This window comes from Episyrphus balteatus, chromosome 3 (genome assembly GCF_945859705.1).
Source record: "Episyrphus balteatus chromosome 3, idEpiBalt1.1, whole genome shotgun sequence".
NCBI classification, from domain to species: Eukaryota; Metazoa; Arthropoda; class Insecta; order Diptera; family Syrphidae; genus Episyrphus; species Episyrphus balteatus.
The window spans coordinates 69,029,646-69,052,783 of NC_079136.1; the positions used below are offsets into that span (position 1 = coordinate 69,029,646).

Sequence of the window (23,138 nt, forward strand, 5' to 3'; positions counted from 1 at the left end):
TCTTCATTTTTTTTTAATTAAATAATTCTGCAGACATTATTATTATTTATATATGGTCTATTAATAAGATAAAATAAAATTTACCTTACCCCCAAAAAAAATATCCACTCAAATGCACTTGAAAAGTGACAACATAAAAGACACAGTAGAAAAAGAAGAAACGACCAACGATTTTATAGGAGTACAGCGGAAAGTATCAGTTGGTAAGGTATGCAAGCGGAAGAGCAACATTTTTCCGCAGCAACAACTGCTGAACGATCTGATGATGCTGTGCTTCTGGATGCTTTTGCTTTCGCTTCTACTGCTGCACTTAAATTATGTTTTATTTCTTATTTTTTTATATATATTTCACTTGTCCTTAACATTGTACATTTTATGCACAGGCCACGGCACAGACAATTGCAGCCAAAAGTCCAAGGACATAGAATCCAGAGAAATTATATATCTACAATAATAACTGAATGAATAAAAAAAAAAAAAATAATGAATCCAAACAACAAAGACAAAAAAAAAAAAACTACACGAGACATGGAAAAAAGGTTAAAATTGCACACTGCACAGGCACACACATATCTACCATTGCAAAAGAAAGACATTCCAACAGTTTTAGGGGAAGTTGGGTTAAATGGCAGCGTTGCCAACGTTCAAAATTGCTCTCAGCAATTCGTCGTTCAATTAAAATTTGAAAATTAAAAGTCTGACAGCATTTTTAAATTAAAAAAATTCCAACCCGGAACGTCAACGTTCAGGTGTGGAATTATTTTCATACAAAAACGATGTCGTTGACGTTTTTTTGTCGTTAAAAACTTTAAAGTTTCGTGCTACTAAAAAAATGTATTATTCAATTTTCCGAATGTTGAAAGTGGCAACACTAATTTTGGGGTGGTAGTTGGGTTGTACTTCGTGCTTTTATAAGGTTGACTTAATCCGAAAAATAGAATGAGAAATAAAGATGTGGTGTTTTCTATATATATTTTAAAACAGAGACAACGAAAGTCCTCCGACAATAGTATATAGTCTTTTAGAGTGGAAGTTGTTGGGTTGGGGGCCAAAAGTGGTTAATTAAAATTGCAAAGAAAGAAGCAAAAAAATAAATTATGGTTGGTAAACAATAAATACAACGAAATTATGCGGAATTCCCATAACGCCTAAGGATCATTGGTTTGATTGCAGCATATTTTTAATAAATAGCTATTCTTTTTTTGTTTTCAAGGTTATATTTTATCACACGGAAGAACTTTAATTATAGATAACATTTAGTTGCAATTATTCAAATTGCATTTTTAACCGCCAAATTGTCGTTTAAGATTAAGTTTCCATTAAATTATTATTTATTTTTTTTTTTGTTTCTTTATTTTGAGTGTGTGAGAAATCTAGGTCAATTGCAATAATCTAGTATAAAATTAGATGAAAATTCACCAGACATGTGTGTTGTTCTATAAATTTGCAATTATTGTTTTCATTTGCAAGGCAGACTTGTTTTAAGAAGATTTTTTTGTTTTTGCTTTCAAATGTGACTGTCTGTTTTATTGCTTAAGATTTGTTCTTTAATGTCTGAAGATGAAAGTTTTTGTATTTGGCTTAAATTGTTGTATACACTCTTGACCTTGATAATTTGCAAATAAGTTATAATTTTATTTTGGAGGAAAAACAATTATCGAAAACTGTTTTGTCAGTTGAAAATAATTAAGTTAACCTGTTTAATACGAAATAAACAATATTTTGAGTGAAAAATTTTTAAATGAGCTTCAATAAAATACTTTAAGAGATCCCAAACGTTGATGATCATGATGCGGGAAATGCGGAGGCAAATGCAAGTTCTCAGAAAAAAATGGAGTATTTGCAAACTTTTGATTCAGGTAAAACCTTTTTATACAAGCTTTTGAGAAGACATGACTTCTGACCAATTTTTTACAAGGTTAACAACCAAGTTGCTCCAATTTAAATTCCCAATTTCTAGATCTATGTCCCAAGGGAGTCCCAAACTATGTTATTTAATTTGTTTAAAGAAAACAATTCTTCACTTTATAGCTTTTTCGTGTTCATCATTACCAAATGTTTAATACCCAAATAAAAGATGTTAAAGCTGGTTGCATTCGTTCCATGAATACAAAAAAGCTAAACTGCATTTTAATTCTTTTTTTTTTCTTCCTACCAAACAGTAATTCCCCATTTAGGGTAATTCATTCATGAGACTGAAAGACTGACCTATATTGTAAACGCTCTCCAGAATATTTAAAATCTTAAAGAATTTATTGAAAAGTCTATAAATAACCTGTTACCCACCACAGGATGTAACAATCAATCAATACAAATAAAAAATTATAAATATATGGGCCAATTTATTATGCGATTAAGAATATAATATTTCAAAATGGATTTGCATAAGAAAAAATAAAAAAAAATACCTTCACGTGAAACCATAATTATTATAAATATTCCCTACACAAAAAGAAGCTAAATGGAAGTTACCTTAAAGAGTAAAAAATAGACAAAAAAAAAGAAGACAAACAGAACTTAGTTAGAATTCCGAGTTTTGTTCTTTTACAAAATAACCGCTAACTTTCACTGAACTAGTTTAATGAATGAAAAGAATAGGAACCATAAATCACTTAATTATCTTTTTTTTTTTACTTTTTTTCCTCTGAGTAAAAAAATCAAATAATAAATGTTTACATGGATAATCTTCACTAAATGAAGATTTATGAGGAATTTCTTTAAAATTATGTAGTTTTTTAAGCAAGTTCAATATTTTTTTTTTTTTTCTTTTAGTTTTGTTTTGTGAGAAATTTTCTAACTTTGAACTTAATAAATAAATTAATGAGAAGATAGTACTTTTTTCGAAGAGATGAATAGTGCACAGATACTTTAATATATTACTCTAAGGAAGAAAAGTAGGTACTTCTTTTGTTTTTATGATGAATACACCCTTGAACCTTGACCTAGTTAAAATAGAATTTCCTTTATTATCATCATCATCATCATAAGTAGAATAAATGAAAAATTCTTCTGCTTTTAAATAAATAAGTTTATAAAAGGAAAAAATATCAAAAGATATAGAGGTGACATACAATGTGACATGTAATTTCCGTGTCACTAAAATTGAATTGATGGTTGATATTTTCTTGTAACATGAAATTGCTTTTTGAATACGGTCTTAGTATACTTTTGATGGACTTACATAATTAAAATATAAAGAATTTTATTAAAAATGAAAGTGCACTTACAACGCTAGAGTAAAACAAATTTTTTCTTATGAGCAAATACAAGTTTTACAGAAGTGGTTGAAACATAAATGTTATACTTGTAATTTGTCAATGATGACAGATTTGGATGTAAGAGTATATCAATCACCCTTCTCTGTCAATTCTTCTTTTGTCCGTTGAACGTTACAATGCATGTTTAATTTAATGTTTAATTTCGGAACGAATTTTCAAAATAATTTTATCTCATCTCAGTAACACTGTTACAGAAAATAACTTAAAAAATAAGATTATTGAGCTCAATTCACAGGGTTACGAAAATTCTCGAAAATAGTTCTGTGAAGAAGTTCATTACACTTTACATAAACCCAAAAAATCATCTGGTCTTCATGGAATGAGCAAGAAGTTACTAAAAGCCTTACCATCATCTACCCTGCTGTATACGGAGAATATGTAAAATCTTCTCTTTATGATATACCTATAGTTAGTGGAGTTCCACATCATTCAGTGATGGGGCCCATACTTCTAAACGTTTAAATGTCCGACCTGCCATCTTTGGACGTAAACTAGTGATGAGAACTATCGAATGATTTGACCTATCGATAGTTAGTAACTGAATGAGTTGAACTATCAAATATTTCATTCATTCATTTATTCATTCGAATGAAAACTATCGAATAAATTATCGAATAAACTATCGAATAAACTATCGAATATACTATCGAATAAACTATCGAATAAAAACTATCGGATGAACTATCGAATAAAAACTATTGAATATACAGTTATTTAAAAAAAAAAACTGCTCAAAGGATAAAACTATCGTATAAAAAAATTATTCGAATGAAAAAACTAATCGAATGAAAAAAGTAACTAAATGAATGAATGAATGATTTAAAACTATCGAATGAATGAATATTTTACAACTATCGATAGTTTGATAGTTTTTAATCCATAGTTCCCATCACTAATGTAAAAACTAAATTTTCTATGTTTGCGGATGACACAACCCTTTTTTTTTTAGTTTCTATCGAGCATTGATGAAAACTTTGTTCCAAATCATTTCCTTATTACTGTATTGGTTTTTCTGACTACTCTAAAGACCAGTTATTAAAAATAAAATCACAATTTTCAAACCATAACTTACTTTCATGGCAAATTAAAAAATAAAAGTGATAATTTTTTACCAATATAATTGACATATCAAAACCAAAACAAAAACCTTAGTCATGGTGAATTTTATAAATCAATAAGGTCCCGTGACCTTGGCACACTCATAACTCTTCACGTACTGTTTCCAAATATCACAATTCATTCATATAAGTACCTACACTAAACTCATTAAAATTATCCACTTAACATTGTCTAGCCCCCGAAAAAAAAAATCACCTCCACCATGCATAATAAGTTTCATTTGTCTGATCAAACTTAATACCAATAAATTAGTAATAATCATTCAGACATGTTTTGACACTTTCAAATCAAAAGTCTTCATAATCACCCTCAAAATCCAAAGTAAAAATGACTTCAATACAAAATAATTTATCAAAATCGGTTTTATTTTGATTTAACCAAAATAAAATAAATGTGTACGCGCTTAAATAAAAAAATACTTCAAGTGGTTTGCTGCCCCTGTGCTGCTGTCCCTCACCAAAAAAATTGTTTCTTGTATTCGTCACGTTTTACAAATTTCATATATTGCTCGTAAATTTTGTATCATTCATTACTTCTTACTCACCACTCAAAAAATTTGTATTTACCCAGGAGCACTTTTCAATGAGCCATCTTCATGTTTTGTTTTCAAAAAGACCTTGACAGTGTTTTGATGGCTATCATCAACCAAAAATAACAAAAAAGAAACAAATCACAAAATGATGATGATGATTATAGAAATGGAACTTCCATACTTTTTTTTAAATATAAAAATTATCTTTAAGATTTTGCCTAATTATAACCATCTCAAGTAGGTACGTACCTTTAAATCAGTAAACAAAATACCAAAAAAATGTATACCATATTGAACCATCCATCTGAGAGTTTTCTGTAGGTCTGCGACAGTTGTTGAAGCCTCCTTTTCTGTCATCGTCATCTGTCATTATACAAAAAAAAAGATGGTGTAGGTATGTTTTAATTAGTGAAGAGAGAGATAAAATGTCAAGAACGTCTCCTCGTTATATCCTTTTTTTGTTTTTAGGTATTCTTCACTATTATACTGCGAAAAGTGAAAGTAGGGGAGGAGGGCAACACTTCCATTACCCCCCAATGCGCATCGAGCAAAAATTAATTTATTATATCCTGACTGTCAAGATGTGACATATACCTAGTCCTTTCATAATAATATAATTATTCTGCCCTAATTTATATGTTAATATAAAATTGATTGAACCGGTTTTTTTTTCATTACTCAGGGAAAAAAATTGTCATGCAAGTTCACAGTGTAATCAATTTGAAGAGAACTTGAGTTTGTTTTAAGAAGGTTCTTGAAATCAACAGTTTCTTCTTCTTCTATTTAAGCTATTAAAACCATATTAATGCGACTTTTTTTGCCTGTGCAAGATTTGCTCTGAAAAACCTAACAACTTAATAGATTGTCCGGTGTAAGTAACATATTTTATGTTTAACTTACCATGAACGTAAAGTGTTTTGAATTGGCACAGTTTTGAAATGTGCGAACATTTTTTATAAAGGCTAGTAAATCAGACGACCATTAAACAGAACAATTTGGGGAAATTTGTTAAATTTGGAGAAGTTTTGTGAGAAATTGACATCTGTTGAATTGGGTGTGCTCTGATTACTTTAATCTTTTTTTAGAACATCTTGGTTGGGTTAAGTTTTTGGGTCATTCGTGACACAAGTCACAAGGTATTGGGTTACCCAATTAACAAATTTGCTTCTATAAAGCTTTACAGGTGTGTAGTTTGCTTCTGTAAAGCTCAATAGAAGCAAGGCCGTTTATTTGTTTTGCTGGTCTATACAACTACTTCCATACAACTGCTTCTGTAAAGCTTTATAAAACCAAATTTTTAGTTTTGTTTTAAATAAAAAAATATGCCAATAACAAACGCAAAACAATTATTTTTCTAAACATTGTCAATAGGTCTTAATATACCATGGTCGGGTAATAAGGCCCCATTCTGTGAAATGTCAAAATTATCATAGAATATCGATACCTTATATTTTTGCTTATTAAATGTAATATTATGTATGATAAGGTAAATATTCATAATTCTCAGAACCTTAAAAAAAACACCGAATATTATTTCTTGTTTACAGAAAAGAAATGAATTCATTCAAACACTAACGATTTAACGAACGTGATCCGAATTGCAAGGTGGTCATGCAACCTTGTTTATGTCACTTTGTTTATATTATTTAAAAACAATATCAATATCAATTTATCTAAAATTGTTTATAAAAATTCTTAAATATTGACATTTTGCGAATGATGAAATAAATTCCTCAAAAAATTTAACTCAATACAAACAAAAAACAAATTTAAGTAAAGAATTTATAAGAAAATTTACCTTAATAGCCAGTTTTTGTTAGGAATGAAAAATAATATTGACATTAACCTAAGGCGAGGTATACATTAAGGAATGCCTTTTTGTTTTTAAATTAACCCATTAACAAAAAAAAATCAAACAAAAATTCATCTAAGAATTAATTGGCCAAGAGTATAGATAAAAAAAACTCAAAAACTAGCTTCTCAATTAGTTTTCGATTAAATTATATATTTTGTAATATTTTTTTTTTTGTTTTTGTTTTTTTAATTCTCAAAAATAATGTACTCTTAATTAACTCATTATTTTTTTTTTTTGTTTCTTTCTAGGTAAGTTTAAAAGATTGCAGAAGACGCAAAAAAAACCATTTAACCTTCATATTTTTTTGAGTGAGTAAGTACACAAAATTTAGATAAACAGTCAAACGGGAATTGATACAAACAAAACAAAAAAAGAAGAAGAAGATGAACTCAGCATCAAGAAATTTATTTATTTTAAGTTAAACTTAAATCAATGAAAACAATACCAATTCAACAAGAAAAAAGTTTATCACAAACAAAATAAACAAATTAAAGAACGTGCGATACGAATAAATATTGATTTCAAGTTTGCTTTAGAGATATCTTAAAAATTCTCATGAAATATTTCTGAAGCGAAATCATTTGTATTAAATTACTTTGTAAACAACTTGCAGTTTTTATATTTTCTTCTGGATTCATTCTAATTCAAAAAAAAATTTTTGAATGGCAACCCTATGGACATTTTTTTTTTCCTGCTGTAGCTAGGGAATACATTTCCGAAACTGTCAAAATGACAACTGTCAACCATTAATTTTATAAAACTGACAGATACAAATATGAATGGTTTAATTTTTTTTTTTTCAATTTTTTTATGAATTTATTAACAAAACGGCTGCCAGTCGGCTGTTTAGGGAAATGAATTCAATTAATTTGTGTACTATAAAAATAATGTCAACAGGGTAATAGCTTCAGATTGGTTAACAAATGTCAAAATCACCAAAATAGGGAGTTTGACGTTTAAGAGTGAAATCTATTCCTAGTTGTATAAAAGCTCAATTGGATGTTAATCCCTAGGGTTAGGTTAGGTTAAATGGGCTGACAGTTGATCTTGTTACCGTCACACTTAGATCAATGTAGATCCCTTGTGATACCCTGAAGTATTGTAACTTCATGAAAAAGTGATAACCTATGAATGCTATGGTTGTTCGAGCCATTTGGAGGACTTTACAAAGTTCAGTAGGCTATTGCCTGAGAGTTCCGAAAGTTCTTCTAATTCATTAAAGAAGTAGTTTCCTAAGAATTTTTTCCTAGTGCGACAGAGTGCTGGGCAGTGACAGAGGAAGTGAACAGTGTTTTCCTGTTCGTCCTCATTACCGCAGCCTCTGCATAGATCATCCGTACTAAGCCCCATTTTCTTTTTGTGGTATCCTAGTAGGTTATGTCCCGTTAAGATGCCTATTAGGGATCTTAAGGAAGGTTTACTAAGTAGTAAGATCTTGTTTGATTTTTTCTCGTCGAAGTTCGGCCATAGTTTCCTGGTGTGACCGCAGGATTCTAGGAGGTTCCATCTTTCATTTGTTTTTTGTGAAATATTGTTGACAATATATGTTAATCCCTAGGAGCCGTAGTTTTTAACCCATTGTTTTTTTTTAAGTTTCAGAAATCTGAACATGGCTAATTTATCTTATTTGACAGCAGCTGCCAGATCCCAGATGTGAGTATTCAAACATAAGGCGGTGTTTACATTGGACGTTTTTCCCATTTGCCTAATTCCGCCATCTCGTTTTGACACTTTTGTGTTGATAACTCACTTGCACTTCAGGTGAGAAATAGACAGCAAAAAGTGGCAGGACATTTTAAACTCACTTAAAATTTTTTGCCTCACAGAAATGTCAAAGTGATTCAGCGGAGTAAGGTCAATGTGAACACCATCTTAGATTTTTCTTAGGTGTGTTTGATTGCAATTTCATTTTAAACTGTTTATTTGGATATTTCTGAGATCTCGGGGAGTTTCAAATTTCTAGAAGGTTGACTAATGTAAGCAAAAAACAAGTCTAAAATTCAAACTGCCAAAAAAACCTACGTGTCACAATTATTCATCACTCTACACTCTTTTTTGAACATAAAAATGTAGGTCAAACTGATCCCAGAGAGAGAGATAGATCAAATCAGATAGATGTCAAAAAATATTATTGCAATAGATAATCCTCTGTGTTGAACACTCATCGCATCTCACACATGTATTACAAAAGTATAATATATGGAATTTTCCATACAAAAAGTGACATACAGCGTTTATTATGGAATCTCTCTCTCTCTCCCCTTTATATAGCAAAAAAATTTCTTTTCAATCTAAAACAAACTTTACAAATATGCGAAAGCGGAAATAACTTCCCAATGCGGTTGAGGGCGAACATGAATTTATTGTTCTTTTGCTCGTTCTGTTCCTCGCCCATCACAGGCATATAATACAGAGTTAGCAGAACAGCTTATAAAGCAGGAGCAGAAGCAACGACATGCACTTACCGTGCGAGTGCGATCATCAAAAGAGAGAGAAGAGCAAAAATAAAAATAAAAAAAAGATACAAAACTTACGTTGCTTGACCCATTGACTATAAGAAGCGATCTTGTACAAATTTCTATCTATCTGGCTTACCGTTATGTGCCTAGTTTTCAAAGATATATAGTGGTACAAGTACACATATGGGTGAAGCCCACATACAAACGATTCCAGAGGAGACCACTAAGGTACCATCGATCGCATCGCTAGCAAACATCATCAGCATCTCTCTGAGCGCATTCAACATAAAACCAACAGCGCACCGCATCTCGCATATAATTCCTCTGTTTTCGGTCCAAAGCAAACCAAAAAAGATTGCCACTGCTATAGCTAGCATTGCTGAGCTGTGATGCTGCTGATGCTCTATACAAAAGCGCTGCATCTGGCTTGTTTTAGAACTCTGTTCTTATAGCTTAGAGAAAAAAAAACCTGATCAGGAGAAAATTGCGTGATGGTGACATGATGATGATGATGGCGTTACTTATGCCATTCGGCATGGACCTGATAGCATATACTAGAGAGGTAGTATCTTTAAAGTGTTTGTTTTGGTTCTTCGTTATTTTTTTTTTTTTTTTTGTAATTTCATCATCATCATCGTGCCTAACGAACATGGCAAAGCGAGTGGAATTTGTACGGTGGATGATGGCACGTTGGGACTTCAAATACTATTTGAAATTCCTTCTATACATATTTGCTGAATCTTTTTTTGTCGTCCCTCCTACTCCTCTTCCTTATATACTCCTATAATACTCGTATAATATGTAGTCTGTGCTGAAAAACTGATGACGATCATAGAGAGGTTCTATATGTCAGGTGGTCATGCATTCATCGTTCTTGACTATCGTTGTCTTTCGTCGAGTCGTATAAACCATCGTCCGTCATCGACTCTACACAAACTAAATGGTGGGCTCCCTATATGTGTGTACATTGATTAACGAATCAATATACGATAGTGGATACACTAGCTCCTATAGAGTCAGCTTCAGCAGCTCTCTATACTCTACCTCTGTATTTTTCCCTCATCAAAGATATATCTACTAGATGCTTTTTGGGTTTACCTTTTTATTTATTTTTTTTTTATTTTATTTACTTTTTCTTATTCGATCGATGAATTGGCAATACAGTCTTTGCCACCCCAATCAATTTTAAAAATCATAACCAGGGCCGCATTTAAGAGATTTATTTTTAATGGAGAATTTCGGATTTCAGGAATCTGAACATGGCTAGTTTTGTATTTCAATTTGTATGACAGCTGTCAGTGAGCAAAGCATTCGATTAAACAAGGTTTGTTTGATTACAATTTTATTTTAAACAAAGACGTTTTGCAAATCTATTACTTTTTTTTCTGATTTGATTATTTCATTAAAAATTGACAAGTATGAAGTAGTAGACTGGTTTGATAGGAAAAACAGGCCCTAAAATTCTGTCAAATCCCTTCTTGTCATGTTGATATTAGTTCTTTGGTTTTTTGTCAAAGTCATGGACTGATTGGAATTTATTTTTCATTCCGTTCATGACCAAAGACTTATGTATGTACCTCCTCCTATACACACAGGAAGACTTCTTTTTGGTTCGGGACAACCGACCGATGACGACAGATAGGATATATATCGTTTGAAATCATTGTCAAATAATTCGATTCGTTTATGTGTTCACTTTCTGACTAATCATATTAATGAGTGCCAAAAGAGGATGAGTAGATAATTGGCAAAATTTAAGTCAGGGTCCTGTCACCTTTTTGTATGTTTTTTTTTTGTTTTTCTTTCTTTAAAATTTTTTAGCAAAAATAAATCTCTGTGTATGGTTTGTTCTTCCTTGTTTTAGGTATTTTTTCTGTTTTGACAGACAGGCAAACATATACATAAAATAGCTGAAAAACATTGAACTTTCTGGTGTATAGAGAAAGACATTCTATTTAATTTGAAACAAAATGCCACAAATACAAAAAATAGAAAAGAACTTTTGATGGTGGTGATGTGTGAGAAATACGTGAAGCAATTAAGCTGTCGACGAATGTCGTCATTGTTGTCTCGTAAAATTGAATAATTGAAATGAAATTTTGTATCTTTTTAGTGGAGTTTTTTTCGTATTCCTGTAAAATTCGTTGACAGCTGCTTCTATAAGAGAACCAGAAATATTTGTATGATTATATCGAACCATCAGAGATTTGCAAACAAAAGTTGCTGATATGTATATAATTCGATTAAGCTGATTGAAAGAGACTCAAAGAGATTGATTTTTTTTTCGTTTTCACGAAATAAAATACAAAAAATAAGGCTAACGATTGAGTGTCAAAGGCACTTTGTAAAAAATAAATAATCTGATTAAAGGCAGTTATAGGAGCTATTTTTGAGAATTGATTTAAACTCTTTATAATGAATCAAAAGGAAAATTGATTATGCTGATCAGAATTTTGATGAAATTTCTGATAATGTAAATGAGTTTAATAATTATATCATGGTTAAGAGCGAGAGGAACTTTGTTTGACGCATCTCAATGATAAGCTTTTCCAAGACTTCATTTTCGTATTGAAAACTTCATTTTCCTATTCAAGACATAATCCTTTGCATTTGTTTTAAATTTAGAAAGCCAGCCTAGTCTTTTCATTTTTAAAGCTATGACTTTTTTTTTTGTGTGGATCCAAGTAATTTAGTTTTTGACATCTGTCAAAATGACATATATCTTTATTAGTTTTCCCAAAAACAGTTCATTTAGAAAAGGAGTATCATTTGCAAGCAAATCCTCAAAAAACTTCTATGACTCAAGGTTTTGATAAACTAGACACAAGACAGGAATCCTGTAAAATCTCGAAGTTTAAACATAACTTCTTTAAGACCTTATAGAAGCTCAAATGTGAAATATGAACGAAAATTATGTTCAACATCAATTAAATTCATCATAGGCGTATGGGAATTTCTTTGCTTCCAAAGTAAATAACTAAAACGTCGGGAAGCGAGAGACTACAAGAGCTCTTGGGCTCATTTTTCTCATTTGAAGAGAACCAATGGAAACATTTCAAGAATGTCTGTTGCGATCAAGAGTGCCAAAGGTTGTATGAACTTAAACACGAAATCTATTAGTAGTTGACGTAGTAGACGTAGACACAAGTCAGCGATAAACCCGGCTGGTAATTTTGCTTCTATAAAGATTTACAGACACCTTTGGTGCTTCTATAAAACTTTATACAAGCAAAATCGTTAGTTTAAAGGTATTTTGCCAGAAAATTACCTTTAAGGTCTAATTTTTGACTGAGTAACATCATCTGAAAGTTCTATCAGATGCTTATTTACTACTAATGCGTTTTGTCTCTACAATTCTCGCCATTTTTTATTAGTTCCTAAAAAGCCTTCACTTTTTTGTTTATAATTATTTTAATATCTTATTGATGACTTGATCAAAAACAGTGAATCTTCCATCTATTCTTTAATAAGTCTTAATGACAAATTACCTACCAAAATTATAAAAAAAGACTAATAACAAGTAGATAGATTTATTATGCTTTTCAACTTCAATAGTCTTCACACCATGTGCTTCCAACTCGATTGTAGACAAAGTATTTATTTCCTCAATGCCACACACGATTTCATTCATTCAAAAAAAAAAATAATGATGACTTGGTATAGACAAGTAAAAGAATACAACAAAAAACAGCTAAATGACAATAAGAGATATAAAGCTATAAGATGATAAGATCAAAGTTTCCTTAACCTTTTGTCCATGTAAAGAATAATTAATTTAAACTTAGCGGCAAGAAAGTCGAGACTTAATCTTAGTACTGTCTCTATAGTTGTCTTGTGTATTAAGAAGTTTGATCCTAAAAATAGCGATACCTCTGCAACAAGTATGTAGGTGGTATTGTGTGTGGTAAGTTCTATGAGAGTCTCCACTCTCCCCACAAGAGAATGTAAAAGTCTTTAATATATTGATTTCTGACAAATGAATAGATAGTTTTTCGATTGATGAGCAAATAACCGATAACAAATGACATTTGAAACTTAAATTGATGTTCTCCTGTCAGATTTATGTTTGAACTCTAATGAAACTTAATAGGCAACAATATTGTTTCAACATGATGGATGTGGATTTTTTGCAGCACCAAAGAACCATCATCTCTTTCTCACCTAAAGGTTTTTTTTTTGTTGAACTTATTTATGTTTTGTACCTTTTCTATATATGAGTGACTTTAGCACAACGAGAAACAAGAGAATCCTTCTTCATGTATGGACTTCGTCGCGTCTCGTCGTCGTCGGTCGTTTTCGTTGTTAGGTTTGCACCTTCCGGCTATTTACATGCCATCTCACATTCTCACCAGCTTGTTTAAGTTAAAAATATATGAAAAAGAATCTTCAAAAAAATACAAAAAAAAAAGAAGAATCTTTTTCCCCAGAAGAAATACTTGGCGTTCAACACACAGGTAAACACCTGATATTTACAAATTTGTTAACACGATGTGCCTGCAGTGTATGGATGGGTTTTTTTTTTTTTTTTTTGTGAGAAAATAACGGGATATGAATCATGACCATGGTATTCATGATTCCAAGTGATGCATAATTTAAGAACTTTGCTTGCAGCTCTAGCGTCAGCATCAGCAACAGCAGGCTTCAGCCAAAGTATCAGCATCACATACAGCAGCGTCAAAGTGGTGAATTGAGTTGAGTCAACTTTGTACGCGCGATGCAGGCCCGGCCTGCTGGCTGCTGCTGGCTGCTATTGCAATGGAGCGAGCGGTGTTGAGTTCGGTCAATTCTTATTCAATATTTAAACAAGTATGCATAATGGAGTCTTCATCTATATTATATGTATAGAAAAATGTGCGCATACCTTTAACTAACATTATTTTCTCTTATATCTATTATATAGGACTGTTGTAACAGAATCTTGATATTGGTGCAAATTAACACGATATGTCACAGATTTATTCTATACACAATGTATAGATAGAGGTAAGGTATCACAACTTGACCAGGTATGGTCTAGGAATTACATTTGTTGCATGGCATAGTGGTTAAAAGTAAAACAAGCATAGCAACATTGTATACAAGGTTTCAAAGTTTGGTTTTGACATTAAGGTATGAACATAATGTTTGTTTGTTTTATCTCAAGAATTAACCTTTTTATGGTGAGTCTTAATTGAATTCATAAATACAGGAAGCATGTGGAGATAAATAAGCATCAGATGTGACCTTATGAAATCATTATGTTGTATCGGACTGGATAGACAGTTTAAAGTAGACATCAGATGTGAACATAGACAAACAAAGTAGGTCTTACAGTTTTTAACTTGCGAGTTATCTGTCGTTGAACTTTAAATGATGTCACCATTGCACCAGAGATAAACCTCAGTTTAAGTGATTGTTTGATAAGTTCAACTTGCCATTAGTTCCCAAAACAACGCTTCGTCACCGCACGAAAGATTGACCAGAGTAAAAATAGAAATCTTGACCGCCGCCGCACCGTAGCTGCACCATCGCCGTTTGGCGGAAAATTTTGGCGCAGCACCGCACCATTTCATTTTGTATAAATAATTCACTTGATATATAATTTTGGATTGAAAAATAAAAAAAAAACTATCGACAAGAAAGAGATTCGAACCCAAGTATCCAGAAATTTTTAAAATTATGCGGACGTGGTGCAGCGGTGGTTTAGAAATTTTTTAACCATGATGCGGACGTGGTGCTGCGGTGGTGCGGCGCAAATGAAATTTCTGATAATGGTGCGGACGTGGTGCGGCGGTCAAAAAGTGGTGCGGACGTGGTGCAGCGGTAGTGTGGTGGAATTCCATTTTAATCGGGGTCGCAGCGTCACCGTACTTGTGTATGATTACTAGTCGTATCTCAATAGCTGCTTCATGTGTTCACTGGAAGTAAAGGTACATGTACACTTTTTAATACCCAATTCAAAAGTCTGTTAGTTTTTTTTTTGACGCGAAACAACAAATTGGAATATTTTCATAATTAAATTATATGAAATGATGCTCTGTAATTTCCTCTAACCATGAAGAATTTAATTTTGAAGATTCGACCAACAGAACTCAAGATGTATAAGTTTTTAAACAAATATTTTTGACACTTTTTGAAGAGTTTTCAATCGAAGTAAACTAAAAAAAAAAATTATACAAAAAGGTCAAAAATGAAAACGAAGAGGATGTTATTTTAAGTATAAATTAACTTTTTTTAGAAAAAATAGTCTAATATCTTTGACACTTTAGTCTTTCCTCTAAATGTTCCCCACATATCAAAATATGAAATGACAACCAAGTTTGTGACACTTTTGAATTTCATTTCATATACAAAAACTATTAACCACTAGAACTTGTTAGAATAAAATAGATAACGGTATATTTATATCCTTGTTGCTGTCATAAAAGTAAAAGTTCATGTTAACAAGTTAACAAGATTCTTAGGCCCATTTCAAGATATACAACATCTTTTCATTGTTTTATACATCTGGCAGTATAAGAAAAGATGTACGGAAATAAAATTTCCAAAAAAATCCATTTCATCAGCTCTTTTTTGTCTTTCTATCCACAATAACAATTTATTACCGATTTAGAATATACCCTCTATACCAACCCAATAGTTACAAAAGTGGTTATCTTTGGATAATATTGTGATGTAGGTACATACACTCGTTCAAGTTGGAACAATAAAACAGAATTAAACTTTGTATTCAAAGAAGTTTCTTATATATGGGGAAGAGTGTGTGCTCTAGAAAACCTATTGTCATCCATATGGGCTCATTCAACAAATATGAACCTCCTATATAACCACAATAAGAAAGCTTGTCTTTTATTTTATATTTTTTTTTGTGTTTCATTAATCTCCATCTGTGTGAATAAATTTTTTTATTTTTTTTTTTTGCTATATCTTTTTTTGCCAATATAAGAACATGATAGTAGGGAATATATATTGTAGGCAAAATAATAGCAAAACCAATAATAAAACCAATATCAATGTGAAGCAAAAAAAAAGAAACAACCATATTGGGGCATTAGTATTCATAATATCAAGTCCGATGATGCGTTCCACAAATGGCAATGTTTCTGCTGCTACCGATGAATAAATACAAATTGGACCTGACTTGAATACAGTCTTCTTTATAAAAAATAAGTACAAAAAAAAACAAAAAGAAAGAAAAGAAGAAGGCCACTTCTTTGGGCGACTGTAAAGACAAGCTGTTTCAAGGGTTTTTTTTTAAGACCATTTTCTTTGGACAAGAAGGAAATATATAGGGGAGACTGGAGTATATTCTAAAATTCAAATGAAGATTCAACAACCTTGAAGGCTGCTATTGTCTAAAAGAAGAGTAGGTACCTTCGGGATCATTAAAGTTGAATAGTTGGTACACTCAACTTGAAATTCTGATTCTTTAAACTCCTACAGCAGTAATAATAGCAGTTGTAAAGCTTTATGCAAGCAAAATTTGTTATTGGTGAATTCTCTCATAAATTTTGCTGCAAACTTTAAAGAGTTGATGCTGAAGCATTAGAAAATGACGAGAAAATGTGCATGAACCTGAGATAAAATCTGGTCGGGTAAAAACGAAGAAATTCGTAATCAAGCAGAATTACATTTCCGCCAAAAAAAACTTCTTTACCAGTTGAATACCCGAGTAAAATAGAATTCTGTCGAACCACCGCCGACGAAGCACGGTTTTTTGAGTGCCGAACCACCGTTGAACCGCCGCGCACAGCCATTAAAAATCACTTGTTCAAAAATCAACTTTAACAACCAAGTTGCGACGGAATTTTCCGCCAATTTGCGATAGTGCAGCTGAAGCTTGAAACACCGCCCAACGGCTTTTTGAGTGCCAAACCTCAGCTAAACGTACAGTGTACAGTGTAAATTACTTGTTGTCGAACCATTGTCACATGCAGCTTGCTGAGGAATTTTCCGCCAAATGCCGATAGTGTGGATGAAGCTTGAGGCACCACCAAACGGCTTTTGAGCTCCGAACCACAACTGAATTTACAGCGCACTACCATCAAAAATTCCTTTTTAGAGATTAGGGGTGCACTTCACTAGGAAGCAAACAAATTTTTCACTGAATTGACAAGCTTGGTACAAAATCTACCAAAAATTTAACCCATTTTACTCCATTCTCCCCTATATTATTGCCCACCTATAATTCTTCAACACAACAAATTGACATTTGTCAGAGTTGTTCTGGAAATAAGAACCTATCTCTCTGATGATATGACTGACTATTGCCGCCGTTTCTGGCCGTGGCCATTTGATTGAAGAGAACTTACTCCAACATAATGTGTGTTCAGTGTATGTAGTATTGACTGGAGTGAGGTACGTTCCTCACCAAGACCACGCACGACGGACAAACCATAACTATGAGACTTGACTACGACGACGTCGATGGATGTCCAAGTATAATGATGAAAACCGCGAAGAAGAATTTGTTATTTGTTGCTTCTGCCATTTGTTATACAACCAACTGGTAACTGCCAAAGGAACGCGGGTAATTCCAGCAGTCGAGTCACTCGCCGAGGTACACACAGTGTGTTGGACAGTTTTTTTTTTTTAACATGATACAAATTATTTAAATTTTTTTTTTGTTTCATTTTATTTTTATTCTTCCTGGCAACCATAAGACGTGTGTATAAAAATAAAAATCGTTCTACATCATGTACCTACTCTAGTTCAACAATCGACATGAACTCTATGAGAAAAGATTTACTTGCAAAGATAGCGCGAAACATTGGCATCTAGAGGAGATTTTGATAGGTTTTATACGTTCTATACCTAGTGTCTTACATTATTTGAAAAGTTAGGGAGATTCAAAGTTGAGATAGAGAGACAAAGAGTGAGAGAGATAGAGAGCAAAAAGATGCGGAATTAATTTTATTGTTTTCACAGAGGGGGCTTGTTGTTATTGTTGTTTTCTTTTAGTATATCTCGGTTAAGTTTGCTGAGAATATCTGTTGTTTATGTTTTGTTTATGGGTAACCTACAATTGTTGAAGTCTACATAATCCGTTACAATTTAAATTGCATTCAAATTGAAACCCAATTAGAGCGAGATATAGATATGAGCATGAGCATTATTATTAATGCAGAGAGGGATGTTTTGACTTTTGTTGCGTTATCATAAAAATAGTGACGAGTTAATGAGATTATGTGTTTTTGGATATTTTGGAAATACATAGTGTAGTGATGGGAGAAATTCGATTAATCTATCTTCAAATCAATCACTGAAGAAAAGATTTTGGATGCAATTGACTTGAATTCTTGAACTTGTACCTAAATAGCTCTTTTGAAGGGTAGCCTAAAATGGCCCCCCTTAGGAAAATGTATATAAAAATATAATAAAGTAAATTTATAATTAAATTTATACTTTCTAAAGTTTAATCAATAATTTACGAATTTCTTTTGCTTTGCGAGAAAAAAAATTAATTTTTAAAACGTCTTAAAATGTCCCTGATAAAATTATGGCGGGTAAAATGGTCTACTATCCAAATATTACTCCAAAAGCAAAATATATTGAACCAGTTCCTTTTCTATTTTCTTGGAAAAAGTGATGCTGAATTGCCCCAGACCTTTCTGTAAGCCATTTTTTTTTTTGACGCCGTCAAAGATCCAAGAGTGCGTCTCTGTAGATCGTTAAATACCAACCATTTTCACTAAAAAGAAAAGAAAAATGTGAATGTAAGTGTAAAATGGCCGTTTTACATGAGTGCTAAGTAGGCCATTTTACCCGTTTAGGTTTTTTTTTTTTCATTTAAGTTTTAATACCGAAAAATACTGAAATAGGTCAACTTATGGCAGTAAAATAATAAATACTTTATGCTTATTATTACATGAACTGCTTTCTCAAAAATTAAGTGTTTTTTTTTATATAAAAAAAACATTTTTTTTTTAATTTTAAAATGTACGTGGATCTACTTTTTGGAGATAGTTTGGGACAGTTGCTTGAAGCTACTAAAATTTCATCTGTGTCGTTGCTGCCAGATAAGCTAAAGAATTGTATTCACAAAACCTTCTAATTCTGTTCGATTCTACAATTTCTAGCAAGTGGGCCATTTTAAATTGTTGGGCCATTTTAGACTACTTATTCCTTTATTACTCTATTATATTTAAGAGAAGACATTTAAGCGACCGAATTACAATATAATAGGACCCTTTTGACAAACATTCAAATCCCTAATAGTTGAACACGACTTTACAAACGAACCTTTTACTGTGTTCAAATCACCATCAAAATTGAATGGTTGTTTATTTCTCGTTATGCTTTAATCTTAATTTTTATGTTACAATGGCACGAACATTGATGTACCTTTATTTTTAGATGAAACAAAACAAATTGTATAAAAATAGTAAATAATCTGTTAGGGTCTAATAAACTTACCCAAAAAACATATCCTTTTTCCTTATTCTATATCAATTATGTACAAGTTAGTAGTACGAGAGCTAGTGGCACATTTGACTAAGGTAGCTCTTGTAAGGCTGAAAATTCGTACAGTGGTAGTTTTTAGCATTCTAAGTAAGAAAATCTTGGTCTGGCAGGCCTCAGCGGTGCACATCATATATATATATGACCTTGAAAGTTTAATTTTCAACTTTTTTTGCCAAAAATTTGACTTTGAAATCCATTATTTCAAAAAGTATTGATTAAAATAACTTGATTTAAAAACTAATATTAAGTGTAATATTCTGCCTTTTGAAAAATGTATCAGTCATACCTGTAGGTGTTGCCGTCGTTTTTAAATAATTTTTTTTTTATTTTGAGTTACTTTTTTAGAAAATTGCCCCTCCCTCCTAAACGGGAGGAGATAGACCCCTCTTTCCATAGTAAAAAATGCTTGTATTTCACTCCTCTACAAGAATCCGTTACTAATTTTCTCCGCCTAAGAAAACCATTTTTGGTTCAGATTTTTATTTTTGAATTTATATTTTTTGAGGAATTTACGATAACTTAGGCGGTTAAAATTAGTAACGGATTCTTGTAGAGGAGTTAAATAGAAGCATTTTTTACTATGGAAAGGGGGGTCTATCTCCCCCCGTTTAGGAGGGAGGGGCAATTTTCTAAAAAAGTAACTCAAAATAAAAAAAAAATTATTTAAAAACGACGGCAACACTTACAGGTATGACTGATACATTTTTCAAAAGGCAGAATATTACACTTAATATTAGTTTTTAAATCAAGTTATTTTAATCAATACTTTTTGAAATAATGGATTTCAAAGTCAAATTTTGGGCAAAAAAAGTTGAAAATTAAACTTTCAAGGTCATATATATATATGATGTGCACCGCTGAGGCCTGCCAGACCAAGATTTTCTTACTTAGCATGCTAAAAACTACCACTGTACAAATTTTCAGCCTTACAAGAGCTACCTTAGTCAAATGTGCCACTAGCTCTTGGACTATAGGCATAGGTACATAAATACATAATTCATCTCAATTTTCTTTTAAGAAGCTTTAGGTTGTTTTTCTTCTTTTCTTTTTTTTTTGTTTCCCTAGAGATTATGCTCTAAGAAACATACAACACACGCCACTAACAGAAGAAATTCTTTTCAAATAACATACAAATCTATTACACAATCTAAAGGATCTCTCTTCTACCTTTTGTAAGGATATCAATAACAGACACACAGCAGAACCCTCCTCATTTTCTGTGACCATATAAAACATATAATAAACTTTTTTCCAAACGGACGACCAACAATGACGAGTGTATTATTGTTTTGACTTAAATTCAATATCGATACATAATATTTGATTTGAAGTTTTTTGGTCCTTTCGATCCTATTGTTTTTGGTTAGAGTTGTTGTAAGTCAAAATACCAAAAATATAAATGAGAATCAATTTTCTATCGAATTTATCACAAAAAATATAATTTTTTTTGTTTTCTTCCTGTCCATTGACGAAACAAAAATAAATCGAATCAAAAAAAAAGGACGACGAACTATAACTTAACTAACTATGAAATGAAAAGAAGATGGATGTGTGGGTGGTTTTGAGATGAATGTCCTACCACTCATTCCTCGCATTACATATTTTTATAATTGAACATCTGTCACAAAAACTGGACAGAGTGAAATGAGAGGCTGACTTGACTGTGAAAATCAATTTGATTTGGAAAAATAATATTGTACCTACGCAGTACGCACGTAGAAACAAAAATAAACAAAGAAAAATAAAGGACATTTTTTGGATGAGGGAGGAATATAATTATTATTGTTTTTTCTTCCACCCTCGCTATCGAACACACATTTTATGCGAATATTTGTGCTAAATATGTGACCATTTTAATGGTATTTCTCTTTGTTTTTTTTTTTTTTTTTTGTTTTCATTTTCACTGCCGAATATTTGTTTTAATATGTGTAGTCCTTTGAAGTTAATCATTTTTTCTTTTGTTGATATTTTTGTTTGGGCAATTTACTGATGCTAGTGGTAAATGATGGTGGGTGTGTGTGGGGTAAGTTTCCAGGGATGAAAATACTTTATAAAAGTAATGAAGTCTTGCAAACAATATCTGTCACTAAATACCTTTGAGATTCTGTTCCAAAATTTTTCTCCAGAGAAAAATTGTTTCTCAAACGATATAGTCAGAGAAGTAAACGTCGAGTTATTACTTAATTTACAGGTTCAATACGGAAAAGTACTCGGCAACCCTACGAAAATGCTAAGAAACATTTAAAAAATACTATTTTTCAGCGAAAATGTATGATATTTGTTAGAGTTAAAGACTAAAACATAAGTCAAATTTTAAACGAGACTCTCTTCTATCTTAAAAATGTCAGATGTCACCCCTAAAATACGGACAAGTACTCGGCAACCCTGCGCAAATTCAAAAATAATCTTTTCCAGCCAAAATGTATAGTATTGTTTACAGTTAAAGGATTAAACATACGTCAGATTTTAAATGAGACACTCTTGTATGTATCTCGAAAATGTCAAACGCCACCTCTTAAATACGAATAGGTACTCGGAAACCCTACAAAAATGCTAAGAAACACGAAAAATAATCTTTTCCACCCAAAATGTATGAGTTAAAGGCTTAAAAATACGTCAGATTTTTAAAGAGACCTTCTTGAATCTTAAAAATGTCAGACGCAACCTCTAAAATACGGACAAGTAATCGGCAACCCTACGTAAATGCTAAGAAACACTATACAAATACTTTTTTCAGCCAAAATTTAAGATATTTGTTAGAATAAAAGTCTAAAACACTAGTCAGATTTTAAATGTCACCCTCTTCTATCTAAAAAATGTTGGGTGCCATCTCTAAAATACGAACAATTACTCGGCAACCCTATGCAAATTCTAAGAAAACTTAAATATAATATTTTTTCATTATTTAGGCGATTTTTTTAGCATTCCAAAAATGTTCTTATTTTGCCAAACTACAAAGATATGACGGTATTAGTTATGTTACAATTTTCCTTTTAAAATAGGTTTGCCATACAGAAATTCCAATTTAAAAAGTGGCAACTCTTTTTTTTTTTTCATTTTCTCTATAAACTTACTTATCTTTCATTCGACACCTCTAACCTTCTAAGCAAAATGCTCATTTAATTTTTTTTTCTCTGTAAAAATATAATTCACATTCAGTTTAGACGTTGATCCATTTCTTGTCTTCGAAACATCCACAATTTGGCACAGCTTATTCTTTTCATTATTGAATCGTTCAAGATGTTGAGTGCTGGTCTTCCAAAAATACAAGTCAACCATTAGGAGGTCGCCAAATTATTTACTCTATAAGAGCCCCCGCACACTACAAACTTTCTATCGGCCGACAGTTTAAGTATCGGCAGATCAAGTTTGTTTGATCGAAAAAAAAGTTTGTTTTGCTTCACAATTGCCTTCAAACTAAAATATTTCCTACCTAACCGACTATTTAGTTT

The 23,138-nt window shown here is 31.8% G+C and overlaps 1 protein-coding gene across 1 annotated transcript in view; it reads left to right on the top strand.

Moving 5' to 3' along the window:
• The window catches only part of LOC129916773 (microtubule-associated protein futsch), a 79,786-nt gene that overhangs the window by 20,483 nt on the left and 36,165 nt on the right, over positions 1-23,138 (top strand). The window lies entirely within an intron of this gene.